Source organism: Dermacentor albipictus, chromosome 2, assembly GCF_038994185.2.
Source record: "Dermacentor albipictus isolate Rhodes 1998 colony chromosome 2, USDA_Dalb.pri_finalv2, whole genome shotgun sequence".
Taxonomy (NCBI): Eukaryota; Metazoa; Arthropoda; class Arachnida; order Ixodida; family Ixodidae; genus Dermacentor; species Dermacentor albipictus.
Window position 1 is genome coordinate 74,841,372 of NC_091822.1, and position 6,053 is coordinate 74,847,424.

The window sequence follows — 6,053 nt, forward strand, 5'->3', positions numbered from 1 at the left end:
GAATAATTTCGCTAATTACCTAAAATGTGCTAAATAACTTCTTAACTGTTCACCTCAGGGAACATATTGCAATGCGAAACTGAAGTGGGGCAGTCGTCAAGCCATGTCTCGGTAATAGAACTCCTGAGACTAGCAGCACTTTCAAGATATATGACCTTAACTTAAAATGTGCTAAGAAATGCCTTGACATTAAAGAGACACTTTTAACCCTTTACTGCACCTTGTTGCATATATGCAACATACCGATAAACGGCCATAAATACAAAATCTAAGTTCAGTTAGTTCTTCCTGTACATAGTGTTGCATTTCTGCAACAATAGTTTGAAAAACGCACCTTCATTTTCTGCCCTCTGTGTTCAGTCTGCGCAACTATTGCCAAATAAACATGGTGCACGCTGCTCGCGCCAGCACGTAGCTATACAGGTAAGTTTTGCCAGTTATAAATGCCTTTCTGAACGGAATATCCTGTGAAAAAAAATTTTAAGCTGTGTAATACATCCTCCTAATCGTTTAGATGGCAAAAAACATTTTTTTCTCGCAATAGTTTGCTTCTCACGACGGCAAGTTACTACGTTGCATATTTGCAACAACGTGCTCACTGGATTTGTTTCTTGTTCTCGAACTAGAAATGGATCCTAAACGCTTTTATTGCCGAGCAGCTCCATCGGATAGCCAAGACAGTGAACTTTCCGGGGGTGACGATGACCCCGAGTGTAAGTCTGTTTGGATTTATCGTGTGTGAAATGTGTTGCCTGGTGGAATGCCCGAATTATTTTATTAGGGTGTGTGTGCGCTTGTGCTGCTGTCTCGCATCGATACGGCTTCACCCTTATATCTGTGCTCCTGCGTTATAATTTTTTGGTTATAACCAGAAGACACCGTGCATAGTGATTCCGCCTTCTTTACAGAGGCACCTTGTTTTCTATATCTGCATTTCGCTTTGTTTTACCGCTTATTTTATTCTCTGTATATTGCTGTCTGTTTGGGCTGCAGATGTTCGACCTGATCTCGAAAAGCTAAGTAACAGCACAAGCGAATCGAGTGCATGCTCTGACGAGGATGAAGGTACAGCAAATGGCACGACACCTGACCACCGCCCTACACAAGCTAAGAGAAAGATAATTTGGAAGAAGGCGAACCTAGTGAGAGATCCGGAGACAGTTCAGTTCTCCGGACAAAGTTACCTTCAAAGGTACATTTCACAACTAGAGACACCATTCCAATACTTCAAGTTTCTCTTCCACGGCTCGCTGATTTGGCTAATTGCAGATCAGAGCAATTTGTATGCGCTCCAGAAAGACGCGAGTCAGGCCCTTTGTACCACCGCAGGAGATATGGAAGTGTTTATTGGGACGTGCCGCATGTGGATGTCGATCACTCAAATAAGGAACTCGAGGTGCTACTGGAGTGCAGAAACCAGGGTTAGCCAAGTGGCTGACAACTTTCCTGTGGGTCGCTTTGAAAAACTGAAGCATAACACCCACTTCATTGACAATAGTACTCTCGGCCCAAAGGACGCGCCAGGAAGAGATCGGCTTACGAAAGTGCGTTCTGTCATTGATACAATCAATGATCAGTTGTCGCTTGTGCCTCTTGAAGAGCATCTGTCTATTGATGAACAGATCATACCATTCAAAGGTAGTGCATCAAGGTATAATCGTTAAAAAAAAGAGCAGAGTGAGATACCATGCCCTGCAGTGATCACCATCTACAACAAGAACATGGGAGGCGTCGACCTTTTGAACTCCGTCATCTCCATTTACCGTCCCTACCTAAAGTCGAAAAGATTATTTTTGTGTTTTTCTCCACATCCTTGACTTGACAGCTGCAAATGCTTGGTTGCTTTACAAGAGGAACATCATGAAAAAACGCGATCAGCACACTGAAAGGCTACTTCCGTTGGCTGAGTTCAAGATGGACTTGGCTGCATCACTCTGCAAGGCTGGGAAGACGGCGCTGAAAAAGCGAGGAAGGCCTAGCAATGAGTCAATAGAACAAGCCTGTGATGAGAAGAAAAAGGGACCATCAACTCCAACTCAGGATGCCTGGCTAGAGATCATGTATTATTTCTGATCTACGAAGCTTTGTCTCAGTGCTAATTGGGTTCAGTGCTAATTGGTTCACTGGGTTCTTTGGAGCAAGAAGCGGCAGCGCTGCAAGCTTCCTGGCTGCATAGGAATCTCCATGAGCTACTGTGTTAAGTGTGGAGTGCATCTCTGTTCCACAAACAAGACCAATTGCTTTTTTGTGTACCACACTACAAAATGAGTCCACCGTTTCTCATTACTTACTGATTACTGCTCAAGGTATAGAACCAACCTTTTCAAGCAAGCAAGTGAAATAGCCTTTTATTGTACAATGTGTTCCCCCTTGCTGATTATCATGCAAATGCATGTTACAGTTTGAAACACAATAAGCCGGGCTTTCCTCAACTTTTTCTTTATGTGCACGTTGTTGCAAATATGCAACGTACCCTTTTTCTGCCAATACAAACTATAAAAGTCCACTGAAGATATTGTTTTTGTTAGTACAGCTGTTGTTATGGTTCCCTGCAACGACATGAATAATTTTAGGCAAAAGAAAAAAATTGTGCAGTAAAGGGTTAAACTTGAACACAGTTAGGCACAATTATAGGGACGGTTAAGGGAAATACTGAAACAGTTCATGCCGACAAAGCACTCTTGGAAAACTATACTCGCTAATTTCGCTATAGTAGGTTGATTATTAGTGGACGTAGTGAAGGTCAAAGTTCAAGTTCTTTTTTGTAATTTCGTGCTGAAATCACGGCGCTGGTCCGTTAGTGTGACGTCGCAGTATTCTTTCCTATTTGGGCCTTATTGGCTCAGCAAAAGTGCACAGAACTAGCCAGGTGCGATCTTTATCTTCTTTAGAATACAATGTCGTCAATTTTTACCAATGAATGAATGTCTGCCTAGCATTGTTGTTTATCTGCAAGAGAAGGCAAGGAGCCTAGATACGAGTTGTTGCAGCTTCAGCTAGTGCAAGTGTAAGAGTTTGACGTCAACCATGCTGTCAAATTCTGTGATGTAATGGCAAGCTGCTGCAGGAACTTCAAGGCGGCATCAACACCCATTTTTTGTTCTTGCGGCTTTTTCTGGCTTATCAAGCCTATTCTTGGGGTAAGAGTGGCTTTTCTTTTTTGTTTTCTAGAAGGGCTGCTTACTGATACAAATGAAATCATTTTTCTTGTAAGTGTTCGTTTAAGTTTCCCAAAAGTGTGGCTCTTAGTTTTATAGAGGTCGCCACTTGTGAGCCTTGTACGCAGCAGCCGTAGGGGGCATCACAGTACGTTGGGGCACGATACATAAGGGCCTCGAGACGGGAAACAAACATTCTTTGGTTTTCGTACGCTACTTGTCTGCCTCATCCCTCAGTTTTCAGACCGAACACGGTGTCAGAAGTGGGAAGCCCATGCCCAAAAATGTGGACCAGAACTTGAGTCGGAATGTGAGACCAGAACAAGTTTAAGATGATGTTAACTGTAACACTAAGGCATTCCTTAGCAGCTTTTGAGGACAGATATCTTGAAAATTGGGCTAGTGTTAGCACTTCTGGTAAGCTGGTGTGGCTTCCCCTCTCCTTGGTTACAGTTCTGCAGTTACAAGTACCTTAAGCGAGCTATTGAAAAGTCAAATTGGCACACTTTAGGTAATTAGAAAAATTATCGTTTAATATTTTCTTGCCACTAATGTCTGCCTAGCATTGTTGTTTATCTGCAAGAGAAGGCAAGGAGCCTAGATACGAGTTGTTGCAGCTTCAGCTAGTGCAAGTGTAAGAGTTTGACGTCATCCTTGATTGACATTACCTTGCAAGGGCGAGCCACAAAAACGCCTGAAGGAAATGTTCATTTTTCATCAAAATGTGCAAAGTACACCTAGAATAATGGTACCGAATGAAAAGAAAAATTATTTTGTGGAAACTTTTACAGCAGTAGGTTTTCTGCCTGTGGGTTACTCCAGAGAAAATGCTGGAAATTAGCATCACTCCAAGCCACCTGTGACTTCGTGAGAAACATATGAGCAAGCAGTCCTCACGGGATGTCAAACAGGTTTGACACAGGCGGGGCCGCAAGAATGTTCAAACAATCAGGCCTGTTTATATTTTTATAAAACTTTATATGTTTATGTACGTAATATATATATATATATATATATATATATATATATATATACATACATATAGGTTATAGGTATAGGTATATATACATGTATAGGTTATATATCCCCACAATATATATATATATATATATATATATATATATATATATATATATATATATATATATATATATATATATATATATATATATATGTGTGTGTGTGTGTGTGTGTGTGTGTATTGTGGGGATGCGCGACTCTCGCGCGTCCCGATGTTTTTCCCGCATAGCTCGTCTCCTGTAATGCGGCTTCGCCGCGTGGCCTGCGTGATGCCCGCGGCGGTCGATGTGGTTGAAGCGCAGTGCGGGAGAGGGCGCGAGTATTGCGCTGCTAGCGCCGCCGACAGGCGGGGTTACTGGGGCGCCGGGAGACAAGGCGCTTCCTCTTTCCCGGCGGTTCGGCGCACGGCGTGGACGGCCCGCGCGCGCGCGGCGACCCATGCTTCTGCGAGACGGCCTCGCGTGGCCGCCTTCCAACGCGCTACCATTGGCGTGACCGTACACGCGAACGACCAGGCGTTGGGATCCAGCATGGGGCGAACATATTCGCTCGTTTTCCGGTCGCGGTGAGTCGGACTTCTAGATTCGTCGCGCGCCCATCGGCATGTTTTGTGGATAGCAACTCGGCTAGCTGGCGTTGATCTATGAAAGGTGCAATAAATGCCCTTGTGATTGTTTGCACTACTGTGTTGCCGTTCCTTTGTCCCAAGAGTACGGTGTGAGAACCCCACAATATATATATATATATATATATATATATATATATATATATATATATATATATATATATATATATATATATACACACACATACATATGTTTATATAAACTGTGTGGGAGTATACCGGTGCAGCTAGGAATTTCACATCAATGTTTCTCCTGTGAGTGTGCATTCAAAAGAAAGTGAGTTGCACACCAAACTTCTTCCTTGTCCTCTGTTCCGGCTCTGATTCAACAAGTGACCCTTACTGCTATCATCCAGCTTTGGCTGAAGACGTTTAATTTTGAAGCCATGCTGGAGTGACGTTTGACGTCAACTGGAGGTTGTTACGTTTCGCCTACGACGCGCGGTGTAGCCGGCGCAGATGCAACGGACGCCGGGGCTTCGTTCAAAGCGGCGGACATTTTGGCCCGTTCGGAGCGGCCGCGACGCATCCCCGCCGAGCGCGTCCCGGCATGTTCAGTGCCACGTGTCTTTGTGTGTGCGTGTGTGTGTGTGTGCCCACGCTTGTCAAAGCGCGGCAGCCGGGGAGAGGAGCTCCCCAAGTGTGAAGCGAGGAGGTCTGACCGGCGCCGGCCCGGCTGATGCGTCACTACACTCGTCTCTACATGTCTCTCAGTCCGTCCGTGCCTCGCTGTCACGTGGTGTCATCCCGTGACCTTCCTTCTTGCCCGCGACGCCAAGAGTATAAAAGCAGCTGCTCCTGGACGCCAAGAGGTGAGGCTCCGATTTCTTCTGTTGAGTAACGTGCTCTCCCGTCTCGCCACTTCGGTAGACCTGACCGGCCGCTCTTTTGCGATGCTAGAATAAACAAGTTGTTCTGTTAGCAGTCGACTCATGCTTTGCCAGGACCTTCGGATGCTTCCAGTTGTGCCCCAGGCCGCCAGGCCAACGCTACCCTTGGGGCTTGCGACCCACTTGCAATAACGGGCGTCAGCACTGAGGCTCCAACAGCTGGTGGCAGCGGTGGGATCGCGACAACGGAGGCCAGCAGCGAAGATATGCGGTTGACTGTATGCTGAGCAGCACAACGACCATCCGGGAGCAGTGCAACGAGCCCTGTGTGATGACTGGTTGCCTGCAGCGGAACGACTGCGCTGAATTCTTCGCTGCGAGGTTTGGTGAGTGCGGGACTTTCTTCTTCTGAATTTTGCC

The 6,053-nt window shown here is 45.4% G+C and overlaps 1 pseudogene; it reads left to right on the forward strand.

Annotated features, from left to right (window-relative positions):
* The first annotated feature begins 1,655 nt into the window (after window positions 1–1,655).
* Window positions 1,656–2,268, forward strand: LOC135913090 (uncharacterized; annotated as a pseudogene).
* The last annotated feature ends 3,785 nt before the right edge of the window (window positions 2,269–6,053 follow it).